The sequence below is a fragment of the Anoplopoma fimbria genome, chromosome 9 (assembly GCF_027596085.1).
Source record: "Anoplopoma fimbria isolate UVic2021 breed Golden Eagle Sablefish chromosome 9, Afim_UVic_2022, whole genome shotgun sequence".
NCBI classification, from domain to species: Eukaryota; Metazoa; Chordata; class Actinopteri; order Perciformes; family Anoplopomatidae; genus Anoplopoma; species Anoplopoma fimbria.
In genome coordinates, this window is record NC_072457.1 from 1,048,413 (window position 1) to 1,061,035 (window position 12,623).

Genomic DNA, 12,623 nt, shown 5'->3' on the forward strand with positions numbered 1-12,623 from the left:
CTAAATATTCAGCATGTTTATGGCACAACAGTTTTCCTGGTTGAATAAGGTGAGATGACATTTAGAAGGTTCGGAATCAACCACTTCTATAAAGAGTAGATTCTCTTGTTTGCCAACATCTGTAAAGGGGGCACCCAGAGTTGAACTGGGGACCTCTTGATCTGCAGTCAAATGCTCTACCACTGAGCTATACCCCCTCTCATTTATCTTCTGCTTTCTGGCGGCGAGTATGTCGGTACCCATGAGATATACACCTTCCATTAAAATTAGCATCCACACGAGAGGCAAAGTTCATAATACACTACGTTGTGCAACTGGTTGATGGCATTGGCTATCTGGACTTTTGAGTATTAAACTATTGCAGCCACTTGAGATCTGAAAGATGGTAAAAGTTGCTTATCTTCACGTACAACAGCTGGAAGTCATGTAATGGTGCAATCATTCACTGATCAGCATGTTTATGGCACCATAGTTTTCCTGGTTGAATAAGGTGAGATGACATTTAGAAGGTTCGGAATCAACCACTTCTATAAAGAGTAGATTCTCTTGGTTGCCAACATCTGTAAAGGGGGCACCCAGAGTTGAACTGGGGACCTCTTGATCTGCAGTCAAATGCTCTACCACTGAGCTATACCCCCTCTCATTTATCTTCTGCTTTCTGCCGGCGAGTCTGTCGGACCATAGATGTGTTGCCCTGCTGGAGGCAGTCCGCAATAGTGGTAGGATGTGATGGTGATGGTATGGACCGCTATTTAGCTTGGGTGAAACTATTGCAGCCGCTTGAGACCTGAAAGGTGGTAAAAGTTGCTTATCTTCACGTACAACCGCTGGAATTCATGTAATGGTGCAGTTACTAACTATTCAGCATGTTTATGGCACAACAGTTTTCCTGGTTGAATAAGGTGAGATGACATTTAGAAGGTTCGGAATCAACCACTTCTATAAAGAGTAGATTCTCTTGGTTGCCAACATCTGTAAAGGGGGCACCCAGAGTTGAACTGGGGACCTCTTGATCTGCAGTCAAATGCTCTACCACTGAGCTATACCCCCTCTCATTTAACTTGTGCTTTCTGCCGGCGAGTCTGTCGGACCATAGATGTGTTGCCCTGCTGGAGGCAGTCCGCAATCGTGGTAGGATGTGATGGTGATGGTATGGACCGCCATTTAGCTTGGGTGAAACTATTGCAGCCGCTTGAGACCTGAAAGGTGGTAAAAGTTGCTTATCTTCACGTACAACCGCTGGAATTCATGTAATGGTGCAGTTACTAAATATTCAGCATGTTTATGGCACAACAGTTTTCCTGGTTGAATAAGGTGAGATGACATTTAGAAGGTTCGGAATCAACCACTTCTATAAAGAGTAGATTCTCTTGGTTGCCAACATCTGTAAAGGGGGCACCCAGAGTTGAACTGGGGACCTCTTGATCTGCAGTCAAATGCTCTACCACTGAGCTATACCCCCTCTCATTATCTTCTGCTTTCTGGCGGCGAGTATGTCGGTACCCATGAGATATACACCTTCCATTAAAATTAGCATCCGCACGAGAGGCAAAGTTCATAATACACTACGTTGTGCAACTGGTTGATGGCATTGGCTATCTGGACTTTTGAGTATTAAACTATTGCAGCCACTTGAGATCTGAAAGATGGTAAAAGTTGCTTATCTTCACGTACAACCGCTGGAATTCATGTAATGGTGCAGTTATTAACTGATTCAGCATGTTTATGGCACCATAGTTTTCCTGGTTGAATAAGGTGAGATGACATTTAGAAGGTTCGGAATCAACCACTTCTATAAAGAGTAGATTCTCTTGGTTGCCAACATCTGTAAAGGGGGCACCCAGAGTTGAACTGGGGACCTCTTGATCTGCAGTCAAATGCTCTACCACTGAGCTATACCCCCTCTCATGTATCTTCTGCTTTCTGCCGGCGAGTCTGTCGGACCATAGATGTGTTGCCCTGCTGGAGGCAGTCCGCAATAGTGGTAGGATGTGATGGTGATGGTATGGACCGCCATTTAGCTTGGGTGAAACTATTGCAGCCGCTTGAGACCTGAAAGGTGGTAAAAGTTGCTTATCTTCACGTACAACCGCTGGAATTCATGTAATGGTGCAGTTACTAAATATTCAGCATGTTTATGGCACAACAGTTTTCCTGGTTGAATAAGGTGAGATGACATTTAGAAGGTTCGGAATCAACCACTTCTATAAAGAGTAGATTCTCTTGGTTGCCAACATCTGTAAAGGGGGCACCCAGAGTTGAACTGGGGACCTCTTGATCTGCAGTCAAATGCTCTACCACTGAGCTATACCCCCTCTCATTTATCTTCTGCTTTCTGCCGGCGAGTATGTCGGACCATGAGATGTGTTCCCTGCTGGAGGCAAAGTCCATAATAGTGGTAGGATGTGATGGTGATGGTATGGACCGCTATTTAGCTTTTGGTGAAACTATTGCAGCCACTTGAGACCTGAAAGGTGGTAAAAGTTGCTTATCTTCACGTACAACAGCTGGAATTCATGTAATGGTGCAGTTACTAAATATTCAGCATGTTTATGGCACAACAGTTTTCCTGGTTGAATAAGGTGAGATGACATTTAGAAGGTTTGGAATCAACCACTTCTATAAAAAGTAGATTCTCTTGGTTGCCAACATCTGTAAAGGGGGCACCCAGAGTTGAACTGGGGACCTCTTGATCTGCAGTCAAATGCTCTACCACTGAGCTATACCCCTCTCATTTAACTTCTGCTTTCTGCCGGCGAGTCTGTCGGACCATAGATGTGTTGCCCTGCTGGAGGCAGTCCGCAATCGTGGTAGGATGTGATGGTGATGGTATGGACCGCCATTTAGCTTGGGTGAAACTATTGCAGCCGCTTGAGACCTGAAAGGTGGTAAAAGTTGCTTATCTTCACGTACAACCGCTGGAATTCATGTAATGGTGCAGTTACTAAATATTCAGCATGTTTATGGCACAACAGTTTTCCTGGTTGAATAAGGTGAGATGACATTTAGAAGGTTCGGAATCAACCACTTCTATAAAGAGTAGATTCTCTTGGTTGCCAACATCTGTAAAGGGGGCACCCAGAGTTGAACTGGGGACCTCTTGATCTGCAGTCAAATGCTCTACCACTGAGCTATACCCCCTCTCATTTATCTTCTGCTTTCTGGCGGCCAGTATGTCGGTACCCATGAGATATACACCTTCCATTAAAATTAGCATCCACACGAGAGGCAAAGTTCATAATACACTACGTTGTGCAACTGGTTGATGGCATTGGCTATCTGGACTTTTGAGTATTAAACTATTGCAGCCACTTGAGATCTGAAAGATGGTAAAAGTTGCTTATCTTCACGTACAACAGCTGGAATTCATGTAATGGTGCAATCATTCACTGATCAGCATGTTTATGGCACATAGTTTTCCTGGTTGAATAAGGTGAGATGACATTTAGAAGGTTCGGAATCAACCACTTCTATAAAGAGTAGATTCTCTTGGTTGCCAACATCTGTAAAGGGGGCACCCAGAGTTGAACTGGGGACCTCTTGATCTGCAGTCAAATGCTCTACCACTGAGCTATACCCCCTCTCTTTAACTTGTGCTTTCTGCCGGCGAGTCTGTCGGACCATAGATGTGTTGCCCTGCTGGAGGCAGTCCGCAATAGTGGTAGGATGTGATGGTGATGGTATGGACCGCTATTTAGCTTGGGTGAAACTATTGCAGCCGCTTGAGACCTGAAAGGTGGTAAAAGTTGCTTATCTTCACGTACAACCGCTGGAATTCATGTAATGGTGCAGTTACTAAATATTCAGCATGTTTATGGCACAACAGTTTTCCTGGTTGAATAAGGTGAGATGACATTTAGAAGGTTTGGAATCAACCACTTCTATAAAAAGTAGATTCTCTTGGTTGCCAACATCTGTAAAGGGGGCACCCAGAGTTGAACTGGGGACCTCTTGATCTGCAGTCAAATGCTCTACCACTGAGCTATACCCCTCTCATTTATCTTCTGCTTTCTGCCGGCGAGTCTGTCGGACCATAGATGTGTTGCCCTGCTGGAGGCAGTCCGCAATAGTGGTAGGATGTGATGGTGATGGTATGGACCGCTTTTAGCTTGGGTGAAACTATTGCAGCCGCTTGAGACCTGAAAGGTGGTAAAAGTTGCTTATCTTCACGTACAACAGCTGGAATTCATGTAATGGTGCAGTTACTAAATATTCAGCATGTTTATGGCACAACAGTTTTCCTGGTTGAATAAGGTGAGATGACATTTAGAAGGTTTGGAATCAACCACTTCTATAAAGAGTAGATTCTCTTGGTTGCCAACATCTGTAAAGGGGGCACCCAGAGTTGAACTGGGGACCTCTTGATCTGCAGTCAAATGCTCTACCACTGAGCTATACCCCCTCTCTTTTAACTTGTGCTTTCTGCCGGCGAGTCTGTCGGACCATAGATGTGTTGCCCTGCTGGAGGCAGTCCGCAATAGTGGTAGGATGTGATGGTGATGGTATGGACCGCCATTTAGCTTGGGTGAAACTATTGCAGCCGCTTGAGACCTGAAAGGTGGTAAAAGTTGCTTATCTTCACGTACAACCGCTGGAATTCATGTAATGGTGCAGTTACTAAATATTCAGCATGTTTATGGCACAACAGTTTTCCTGGTTGAATAAGGTGAGATGACATTAGAAGGTTCGGAATCAACCACTTCTATAAAGAGTAGATTCTCTTGGTTGCCAACATCTGTAAAGGGGGCACCCAGAGTTGAACTGGGGACCTCTTGATCTGCAGTCAAATGCTCTACCACTGAGCTATACCCCCTCTCATTTATCTTCTGCTTTCTGGCGGCGAGTATGTCGGTACCCATGAGATATACACCTTCCATTAAAATTAGCATCCACACGAGAGGCAAAGTTCATAATACACTACGTTGTGCAACTGGTTGATGGCATTGGCTATCTGGACTTTTGAGTATTAAACTATTGCAGCCACTTGAGATCTGAAAGATGGTAAAAGTTGCTTATCTTCACGTACAACAGCTGGAAGTCATGTAATGGTGCAATCATTCACTGATCAGCATGTTTATGGCACCATAGTTTTCCTGGTTGAATAAGGTGAGATGACATTTAGAAGGTTCGGAATCAACCACTTCTATAAAGAGTAGATTCTCTTGGTTGCCAACATCTGTAAAGGGGGCACCCAGAGTTGAACTGGGGACCTCTTGATCTGCAGTCAAATGCTCTACCACTGAGCTATACCCCCTCTCATGTATCTTCTGCTTTCTGCCGGCGAGTCTGTCGGACCATAGATGTGTTGCCCTGCTGGAGGCAGTCCGCAATAGTGGTAGGATGTGATGGTGATGGTATGGACCGCTATTTAGCTTGGGTGAAACTATTGCAGCCGCTTGAGACCTGAAAGGTGGTAAAAGTTGCTTATCTTCACGTACAACCGCTGGAATTCATGTAATGGTGCAGTTACTAAATATTCAGCATGTTTATGGCACAACAGTTTTCCTGGTTGAATAAGGTGAGATGACATTTAGAAGGTTCGGAATCAACCACTTCTATAAAGAGTAGATTCTCTTGGTTGCCAACATCTGTAAAGGGGGCACCCAGAGTTGAACTGGGGACCTCTTGATCTGCAGTCAAATGCTCTACCACTGAGCTATACCCCCTCTCATTTATCTTCTGCTTTCTGCCGGCGAGTCTGTCGGACCATAGATGTGTTGCCCTGCTGGAGGCAGTCCGCAATAGTGGTAGGATGTGATGGTGATGGTATGGACCGCTATTTAGCTTGGGTGAAACTATTGCAGCCGCTTGAGACCTGAAAGGTGGTAAAAGTTGCTTATCTTCACGTACAACCGCTGGAATTCATGTAATGGTGCAGTTACTAACTTTTCAGCATGTTTATGGCACAACAGTTTTCCTGGTTGAATAAGGTGAGATGACATTTAGAAGGTTCGGAATCAACCACTTCTATAATAGTAGATTCTCTTGGTTGCCAACATCTGTAAAGGGGGCACCCAGAGTTGAACTGGGGACCTCTTGATCTGCAGTCAAATGCTCTACCACTGAGCTATACCCCCTCTCATGTATCTTCTGCTTTCTGCCGGCGAGTCTGTCGGACCATAGATGTGTTGCCCTGCTGGAGGCAGTCCGCAATAGTGGTAGGATGTGATGGTGATGGTATGGACCGCTATTTAGCTTGGGTGAAACTATTGCAGCCGCTTGAGACCTGAAAGGTGGTAAAAGTTGCTTATCTTCACGTACAACCGCTGGAATTCATGTAATGGTGCAGTTACTAAATATTCAGCATGTTTATGGCACAACAGTTTTCCTGGTTGAATAAGGTGAGATGACATTTAGAAGTTTCGGAATCAACCACTTCTATAAAGAGTAGATTCTCTTGGTTGCCAACATCTGTAAAGGGGGCACCCAGAGTTGAACTGGGGACCTCTTGATCTGCAGTCAAATGCTCTACCACTGAGCTATACCCCCTCTCATTTATCTTCTGCTTTCTGGCGGCGAGTATGTCGGTACCCATGAGATATACACCTTCCATTAAAATTAGCATCCGCACGAGAGGCAAAGTTCATAATACACTAAGTTGTGCAACTGGTTGATGGCATTGGCTATCTGGACTTTTGAGTATTAAACTATTGCAGCCACTTGAGATCTGAAAGATGGTAAAAGTTGCTTATCTTCACGTACAACAGCTGGAAGTCATGTAATGGTGCAATCATTCACTGATCAGCATGTTTATGGCACCATACAGTTTTCCTGGTTGAATAAGGTGAGATGACATTTAGAAGGTTCGGAATCAACCACTTCTATAAAGAGTAGATTCTCTTGGTTGCCAACATCTGTAAAGGGGGCACCCAGAGTTGAACTGGGGACCTCTTGATCTGCAGTCAAATGCTCTACCACTGAGCTATACCCCCTCTCATTTATCTTCTGCTTTCTGCCGGCGAGTCTGTCGGACCATAGATGTGTTGCCCTGCTGGAGGCAGTCCGCAATAGTGGTAGGATGTGATGGTGATGGTATGGACCGCCATTTAGCTTGGGTGAAACTATTGCAGCCGCTTGAGACCTGAAAGGTGGTAAAAGTTGCTTATCTTCACGTACAACCGCTGGAATTCATGTAATGGTGCAGTTACTAAATATTCAGCATGTTTATGGCACAACAGTTTTCCTGGTTGAATAAGGTGAGATGACATTTAGAAGGTTCGGAATCAACCACTTCTATAAAGAGTAGATTCTCTTGGTTGCCAACATCTGTAAAGGGGGCACCCAGAGTTGAACTGGGGACCTCTTGATCTGCAGTCAAATGCTCTACCACTGAGCTATACCCCCTCTCATGTATCTTCTGCTTTCTGCCGGCGAGTCTGTCGGACCATAGATGTGTTGCCCTGCTGGAGGCAGTCCGCAATAGTGGTAGGATGTGATGGTGATGGTATGGACCGCTATTTAGCTTGGGTGAAACTATTGCAGCCGCTTGAGACCTGAAAGGTGGTAAAAGTTGCTTATCTTCACGTACAACAGCTGGAATTCATGTAATGGTGCAGTTACTAACTTTTCAGCATGTTTATGGCACAACAGTTTTCCTGGTTGAATAAGGTGAGATGACATTTAGAAGGTTTGGAATCAACCACTTCTATAAAGAGTAGATTCTCTTGGTTGCCAACATCTGTAAAGGGGGCACCCAGAGTTGAACTGGGGACCTCTTGATCTGCAGTCAAATGCTCTACCACTGAGCTATACCCCTCTCATTTATCTTCTGCTTTCTGCCGGCGAGTCTGTCGGACCATAGATGTGTTGCCCTGCTGGAGGCAGTCCGCAATAGTGGTAGGATGTGATGGTGATGGTATGGACCGCCATTTAGCTTGGGTGAAACTATTGCAGCCGCTTGAGACCTGAAAGGTGGTAAAAGTTGCTTATCTTCACGTACAACCACTGGAATTCATGTAATGGTGCAGTTACTAAATATTCAGCATGTTTATGGCACAACAGTTTTCCTGGTTGAATAAGGTGAGATGACATTTAGAAGGTTTGGAATCAACCACTTCTATAAAAAGTAGATTCTCTTGGTTGCCAACATCTGTAAAGGGGGCACCCAGAGTTGAACTGGGGACCTCTTGATCTGCAGTCAAATGCTCTACCACTGAGCTATACCCCCTCTCATTTATCTTCTGCTTTCTGGCGGCGAGTATGTCGGTACCCATGAGATATACACCTTCCATTAAAATTAGCATCCACACGAGAGGCAAAGTTCATAATAAACTAAGTTGTACAATTGGTTGATGGCATTGGCTATCTGGACTTTTGAGTATAAAACTATTGCAGCCACTTGAGATCTGAAAGATGGTAAAAGTTGCTTATCTTCACGTACAACAGCTGGAAGTCATGTAATGGTGCAATCATTCACTGATCAGCATGTTTATGGCACCATAGTTTTCCTGGTTGAATAAGGTGAGATGACATTTAGAAGGTTCGGAATCAACCACTTCTATAAAGAGTAGATTCTCTTGGTTGCCAACATCTGTAAAGGGGGCACCCAGAGTTGAACTGGGGACCTCTTGATCTGCAGTCAAATGCTCTACCACTGAGCTATACCCCCTCTCTTTAACTTCTGCTTTCTGCCGGCGAGTCTGTCGGACCATAGATGTGTTGCCCTGCTGGAGGCAGTCCGCAATAGTGGTAGGATGTGATGGTGATGGTATGGACCGCTATTTAGCTTGGGTGAAACTATTGCAGCCGCTTGAGACCTGAAAGGTGGTAAAAGTTGCTTATCTTCACGTACAACCGCTGGAATTCATGTAATGGTGCAGTTACTAAATATTCAGCATGTTTATGGCACAACAGTTTTCCTGGTTGAATAAGGTGAGATGACATTTAGAAGGTTCGGAATCAACCACTTCTATAAAGAGTAGATTCTCTTGGTTGCCAACATCTGTAAAGGGGGCACCCAGAGTTGAACTGGGGACCTCTTGATCTGCAGTCAAATGCTCTACCACTGAGCTATACCCCCTCTCATTTATCTTCTGCTTTCTGGCGGCGAGTATGTCGGTACCCATGAGATATACACCTTCCATTAAAATTAGCATCCACACGAGAGGCAAAGTTCATAATAAACTAAGTTGTACAATTGGTTGATGGCATTGGCTATCTGGACTTTTGAGTATTAAACTTTTTCAGCCACTTGAGACCTTAAAGGTGGTAAAAGTTGCTTATCTTCACGTACAACCGCTGGAATTCATGTAATGGTGCAATCATTCACTGATCAACATGTTTAGGGCACCATAGGTAAAATAAGGTGAGATGACATTTAGAAGGTTCGGAATCAACCACTTCTATAAAGAGTAGATTCTCTTGGTTGCCAACATCTGTAAAGGGGGCACCCAGAGTTGAACTGGGGACCTCTTGATCTGCAGTCAAATGCTCTACCACTGAGCTATACCCCCTCTCATTTATCTTCTGCTTTCTGGCGGCGAGTATGTCGGTACCCATGAGATATACACCTTCCATTAAAATTAGCATCCTGCACGAGAGGCAAAGTTCATAATACACTAAGTTGTGCAACTGGTTGATGGCATTGGCTATCTGGACTTTTGAGTATTAAACTATTGCAGCCACTTGAGATCTGAAAGATGGTAAAAGTTGCTTATCTTCACGTACAACAGCTGGAATTCATGTAATGGTGCAATCATTCACTGATCAGCATGTTTATGGCACAACAGTTTTCCTGGTTGAATAAGGTGAGATGACATTTAGAAGGTTCGGAATCAACCACTTCTATAAAGAGTAGATTCTCTTGGTTGCCAACATCTGTAAAGGGGGCACCCAGAGTTGAACTGGGGACCTCTTGATCTGCAGTCAAATGCTCTACCACTGAGCTATACCCCCTCTCATGTATCTTCTGCTTTCTGCCGGCGAGTCTGTCGGACCATAGATGTGTTGCCCTGCTGGAGGCAGTCCGCAATAGTGGTAGGATGTGATGGTGATGGTATGGACCGCTATTTAGCTTGGGTGAAACTATTGCAGCCGCTTGAGACCTGAAAGGTGGTAAAAGTTGCTTATCTTCACGTACAACCACTGGAATTCATGTAATGGTGCAGTTACTAACTATTCAGCATGTTTATGGCACAACAGTTTTCCTGGTTGAATAAGGTGAGATGACATTTAGAAGGTTTGAATCAACCACTTCTATAAAGAGTAGATTCTCTTGGTTGCCAACATCTGTAAAGGGGGCACCCAGAGTTGAACTGGGGACCTCTTGATCTGCAGTCAAATGCTCTACCACTGAGCTATACCCCCTCTCTTTTAACTTGTGCTTTCTGCCGGCGAGTCTGTCGGACCATAGATGTGTTGCCCTGCTGGAGGCAGTCCGCAATAGTGGTAGGATGTGATGGTGATGGTATGGACCGCTATTTAGCTTGGGTGAAACTATTGCAGCCGCTTAAGACCTGAAAGGTGGTAAAAGTTGCTTATCTTCACGTACAACCGCTGGAATTCATGTAATGGTGCAGTTACTAAATATTCAGCATGTTTATGGCACAACAGTTTTCCTGGTTGAATAAGGTGAGACGACATTTAGAAGGTTCGGAATCAACCACTTCTATAAAGAGTAGATTCTCTTGGTTGCCAACATCTGTAAAGGGGGCACCCAGAGTTGAACTGGGGACCTCTTGATCTGCAGTCAAATGCTCTACCACTGAGCTATACCCCCTCTCATTTATCTTCTGCTTTCTGGCGGCGAGTATGTCGGTACCCATGAGATATACACCTTCCATTAAAATTAGCATCCACACGAGAGGCAAAGTTCATAATAAACTAAGTTGTACAATTGGTTGATGGCATTGGCTATCTGGACTTTTGAGTATTAAACTTTTTCAGCCACTTGAGACCTTAAAGGTGGTAAAAGTTGCTTATACTTACGTACTGCAGCTGGAAGTCATGTAATGGTGCAATCATTCACTGATCAGCATGTTTAGGGCACCATAGTTTTCCTGGTTGAATAAGGTGAGATGACATTTAGAAGGTTCGGAATCAACCACTTCTATAAAGAGTAGATTCTCTTGGTTGCCAACATCTGTAAAGGGGGCACCCAGAGTTGAACTGGGGACCTCTTGATCTGCAGTCAAATGCTCTACCACTGAGCTATACCCCCTCTCATTTATCTTCTGCTTTCTGGCGGCGAGTATGTCGGTACCCATGAGATATACACCTTCCATTAAAATTAGCATCCACACGAGAGGCAAAGTTCATAATAAACTAAGTTGTGAATGGTTGATGGCATTGGCTATCTGGACTTTTGAGTATTAAACTATTGCAGCCACTTGAGACCTGAAAGGTGGTAAAAGTTGCTTATCTTCATGTACAACAGCTGGAAGTCATGTAATGGTGCAATCATTCACTGATCAGCATGTTTTGGGCACCATAGTTTTCCTGGTTGAATAAGGTGAGATGACATTTAGAAGGTTCGGAATCAACCACTTCTATAAAGAGTAGATTCTCTTGGTTGCCAACATCTGTAAAGGGGGCACCCAGAGTTGAACTGGGGACCTCTTGATCTGCAGTCAAATGCTCTACCACTGAGCTATACCCCCTCTCATGTATCTTCTGCTTTCTGCCGGCGAGTCTGTCGGACCATAGATGTGTTGCCCTGCTGGAGGCAGTCCGCAATAGTGGTAGGATGTGATGGTGATGGTATGGACCGCTATTTAGCTTGGGTGAAACTATTGCAGCCGCTTGAGACCTGAAAGGTGGTAAAAGTTGCTTATCTTCACGTACAACAGCTGGAATTCATGTAATGGTGCAGTTACTAACTTTTCAGCATGTTTATGGCACAACAGTTTTCCTGGTTGAATAAGGTGAGATGACATTTAGAAGGTTTGGAATCAACCACTTCTATAAAGAGTAGATTCTCTTGGTTGCCAACATCTGTAAAGGGGGCACCCAGAGTTGAACTGGGGACCTCTTGATCTGCAGTCAAATGCTCTACCACTGAGCTATACCCCTCTCTTTTAACTTGTGCTTTCTGCCGGCGAGTCTGTCGGACCATAGATGTGTTGCCCTGCTGGAGGCAGTCCGCAATAGTGGTAGGATGTGATGGTGATGGTATGGACCGCTATTTAGCTTGGGTGAAACTATTGCAGCCGCTTGAGACCTGAAAGGTGGTAAAAGTTGCTTATCTTCACGTACAACCGCTGGAATTCATGTAATGGTGCAGTTACTAAATATTCAGCATGTTTATGGCACAACAGTTTTCCTGGTTGAATAAGGTGAGATGACATTTAGAAGGTTTGGAATCAACCACTTCTATAAAAAGTAGATTCTCTTGGTTGCCAACATCTGTAAAGGGGGCACCCAGAGTTGAACTGGGGACCTCTTGATCTGCAGTCAAATGCTCTACCACTGAGCTATACCCCCTCTCATTTATCTTCTGCTTTCTGGTGGCGAGTATGTCGGTACCCATGAGATATACACCTTCCATTAAAATTAGCATCCACACGAGAGGCAAAGTTCATAATACACTAAGTTGTGCAACTGGTTGATGGCATTGGCTATCTGGACTTTTGAGTATTAAACTATTGCAGCCACTTGAGATCTGAAAGATGGTAAAAGTTGCTTAT

At 44.4% G+C, this 12,623-nt stretch overlaps 30 non-coding genes across 30 annotated transcripts; all 30 read right to left on the reverse strand.

The window, feature by feature from the left end:
- Positions 1 to 125: 125 nt before the first annotated feature.
- Positions 126 to 197, reverse strand: trnac-gca (transfer RNA cysteine (anticodon GCA)). Its single transcript has one exon. It is a non-coding gene; the product is annotated as a tRNA-Cys (tRNA).
- A 369-nt stretch (positions 198 to 566) lies between these two features.
- On the reverse strand, positions 567 to 638 carry trnac-gca (transfer RNA cysteine (anticodon GCA)). The gene has a single exon. It is a non-coding gene; the product is annotated as a tRNA-Cys (tRNA).
- A 340-nt stretch (positions 639 to 978) lies between these two features.
- Positions 979 to 1,050, reverse strand: trnac-gca (transfer RNA cysteine (anticodon GCA)). The gene has a single exon. It is a non-coding gene; the product is annotated as a tRNA-Cys (tRNA).
- Positions 1,051 to 1,390: 340 nt separating this feature from the next.
- On the reverse strand, positions 1,391 to 1,462 carry trnac-gca (transfer RNA cysteine (anticodon GCA)). Its single transcript has one exon. It is a non-coding gene; the product is annotated as a tRNA-Cys (tRNA).
- Positions 1,463 to 1,831: 369 nt separating this feature from the next.
- Positions 1,832 to 1,903, reverse strand: trnac-gca (transfer RNA cysteine (anticodon GCA)). The gene has a single exon. It is a non-coding gene; the product is annotated as a tRNA-Cys (tRNA).
- A 340-nt stretch (positions 1,904 to 2,243) lies between these two features.
- On the reverse strand, positions 2,244 to 2,315 carry trnac-gca (transfer RNA cysteine (anticodon GCA)). The gene has a single exon. It is a non-coding gene; the product is annotated as a tRNA-Cys (tRNA).
- A 343-nt stretch (positions 2,316 to 2,658) lies between these two features.
- trnac-gca (transfer RNA cysteine (anticodon GCA)) lies at positions 2,659 to 2,730 on the reverse strand. The gene has a single exon. It is a non-coding gene; the product is annotated as a tRNA-Cys (tRNA).
- Positions 2,731 to 3,069: 339 nt separating this feature from the next.
- trnac-gca (transfer RNA cysteine (anticodon GCA)) lies at positions 3,070 to 3,141 on the reverse strand. The gene has a single exon. It is a non-coding gene; the product is annotated as a tRNA-Cys (tRNA).
- Positions 3,142 to 3,509: 368 nt separating this feature from the next.
- trnac-gca (transfer RNA cysteine (anticodon GCA)) lies at positions 3,510 to 3,581 on the reverse strand. The gene has a single exon. It is a non-coding gene; the product is annotated as a tRNA-Cys (tRNA).
- Positions 3,582 to 3,920: 339 nt separating this feature from the next.
- Positions 3,921 to 3,992, reverse strand: trnac-gca (transfer RNA cysteine (anticodon GCA)). The gene has a single exon. It is a non-coding gene; the product is annotated as a tRNA-Cys (tRNA).
- A 338-nt stretch (positions 3,993 to 4,330) lies between these two features.
- Positions 4,331 to 4,402, reverse strand: trnac-gca (transfer RNA cysteine (anticodon GCA)). The gene has a single exon. It is a non-coding gene; the product is annotated as a tRNA-Cys (tRNA).
- A 339-nt stretch (positions 4,403 to 4,741) lies between these two features.
- trnac-gca (transfer RNA cysteine (anticodon GCA)) lies at positions 4,742 to 4,813 on the reverse strand. The gene has a single exon. It is a non-coding gene; the product is annotated as a tRNA-Cys (tRNA).
- A 369-nt stretch (positions 4,814 to 5,182) lies between these two features.
- trnac-gca (transfer RNA cysteine (anticodon GCA)) lies at positions 5,183 to 5,254 on the reverse strand. Its single transcript has one exon. It is a non-coding gene; the product is annotated as a tRNA-Cys (tRNA).
- Positions 5,255 to 5,594: 340 nt separating this feature from the next.
- trnac-gca (transfer RNA cysteine (anticodon GCA)) lies at positions 5,595 to 5,666 on the reverse strand. Its single transcript has one exon. It is a non-coding gene; the product is annotated as a tRNA-Cys (tRNA).
- Positions 5,667 to 6,005: 339 nt separating this feature from the next.
- trnac-gca (transfer RNA cysteine (anticodon GCA)) lies at positions 6,006 to 6,077 on the reverse strand. Its single transcript has one exon. It is a non-coding gene; the product is annotated as a tRNA-Cys (tRNA).
- Positions 6,078 to 6,417: 340 nt separating this feature from the next.
- trnac-gca (transfer RNA cysteine (anticodon GCA)) lies at positions 6,418 to 6,489 on the reverse strand. Its single transcript has one exon. It is a non-coding gene; the product is annotated as a tRNA-Cys (tRNA).
- Positions 6,490 to 6,860: 371 nt separating this feature from the next.
- On the reverse strand, positions 6,861 to 6,932 carry trnac-gca (transfer RNA cysteine (anticodon GCA)). The gene has a single exon. It is a non-coding gene; the product is annotated as a tRNA-Cys (tRNA).
- Positions 6,933 to 7,272: 340 nt separating this feature from the next.
- Positions 7,273 to 7,344, reverse strand: trnac-gca (transfer RNA cysteine (anticodon GCA)). Its single transcript has one exon. It is a non-coding gene; the product is annotated as a tRNA-Cys (tRNA).
- Positions 7,345 to 7,684: 340 nt separating this feature from the next.
- trnac-gca (transfer RNA cysteine (anticodon GCA)) lies at positions 7,685 to 7,756 on the reverse strand. The gene has a single exon. It is a non-coding gene; the product is annotated as a tRNA-Cys (tRNA).
- Positions 7,757 to 8,095: 339 nt separating this feature from the next.
- Positions 8,096 to 8,167, reverse strand: trnac-gca (transfer RNA cysteine (anticodon GCA)). The gene has a single exon. It is a non-coding gene; the product is annotated as a tRNA-Cys (tRNA).
- Positions 8,168 to 8,536: 369 nt separating this feature from the next.
- On the reverse strand, positions 8,537 to 8,608 carry trnac-gca (transfer RNA cysteine (anticodon GCA)). The gene has a single exon. It is a non-coding gene; the product is annotated as a tRNA-Cys (tRNA).
- Positions 8,609 to 8,947: 339 nt separating this feature from the next.
- On the reverse strand, positions 8,948 to 9,019 carry trnac-gca (transfer RNA cysteine (anticodon GCA)). The gene has a single exon. It is a non-coding gene; the product is annotated as a tRNA-Cys (tRNA).
- A 361-nt stretch (positions 9,020 to 9,380) lies between these two features.
- On the reverse strand, positions 9,381 to 9,452 carry trnac-gca (transfer RNA cysteine (anticodon GCA)). The gene has a single exon. It is a non-coding gene; the product is annotated as a tRNA-Cys (tRNA).
- Positions 9,453 to 9,822: 370 nt separating this feature from the next.
- On the reverse strand, positions 9,823 to 9,894 carry trnac-gca (transfer RNA cysteine (anticodon GCA)). The gene has a single exon. It is a non-coding gene; the product is annotated as a tRNA-Cys (tRNA).
- Positions 9,895 to 10,233: 339 nt separating this feature from the next.
- On the reverse strand, positions 10,234 to 10,305 carry trnac-gca (transfer RNA cysteine (anticodon GCA)). Its single transcript has one exon. It is a non-coding gene; the product is annotated as a tRNA-Cys (tRNA).
- Positions 10,306 to 10,645: 340 nt separating this feature from the next.
- trnac-gca (transfer RNA cysteine (anticodon GCA)) lies at positions 10,646 to 10,717 on the reverse strand. The gene has a single exon. It is a non-coding gene; the product is annotated as a tRNA-Cys (tRNA).
- A 369-nt stretch (positions 10,718 to 11,086) lies between these two features.
- On the reverse strand, positions 11,087 to 11,158 carry trnac-gca (transfer RNA cysteine (anticodon GCA)). Its single transcript has one exon. It is a non-coding gene; the product is annotated as a tRNA-Cys (tRNA).
- A 367-nt stretch (positions 11,159 to 11,525) lies between these two features.
- Positions 11,526 to 11,597, reverse strand: trnac-gca (transfer RNA cysteine (anticodon GCA)). The gene has a single exon. It is a non-coding gene; the product is annotated as a tRNA-Cys (tRNA).
- A 340-nt stretch (positions 11,598 to 11,937) lies between these two features.
- On the reverse strand, positions 11,938 to 12,009 carry trnac-gca (transfer RNA cysteine (anticodon GCA)). Its single transcript has one exon. It is a non-coding gene; the product is annotated as a tRNA-Cys (tRNA).
- A 339-nt stretch (positions 12,010 to 12,348) lies between these two features.
- On the reverse strand, positions 12,349 to 12,420 carry trnac-gca (transfer RNA cysteine (anticodon GCA)). The gene has a single exon. It is a non-coding gene; the product is annotated as a tRNA-Cys (tRNA).
- Between the last annotated feature and the right edge of the window lie 203 nt (positions 12,421 to 12,623).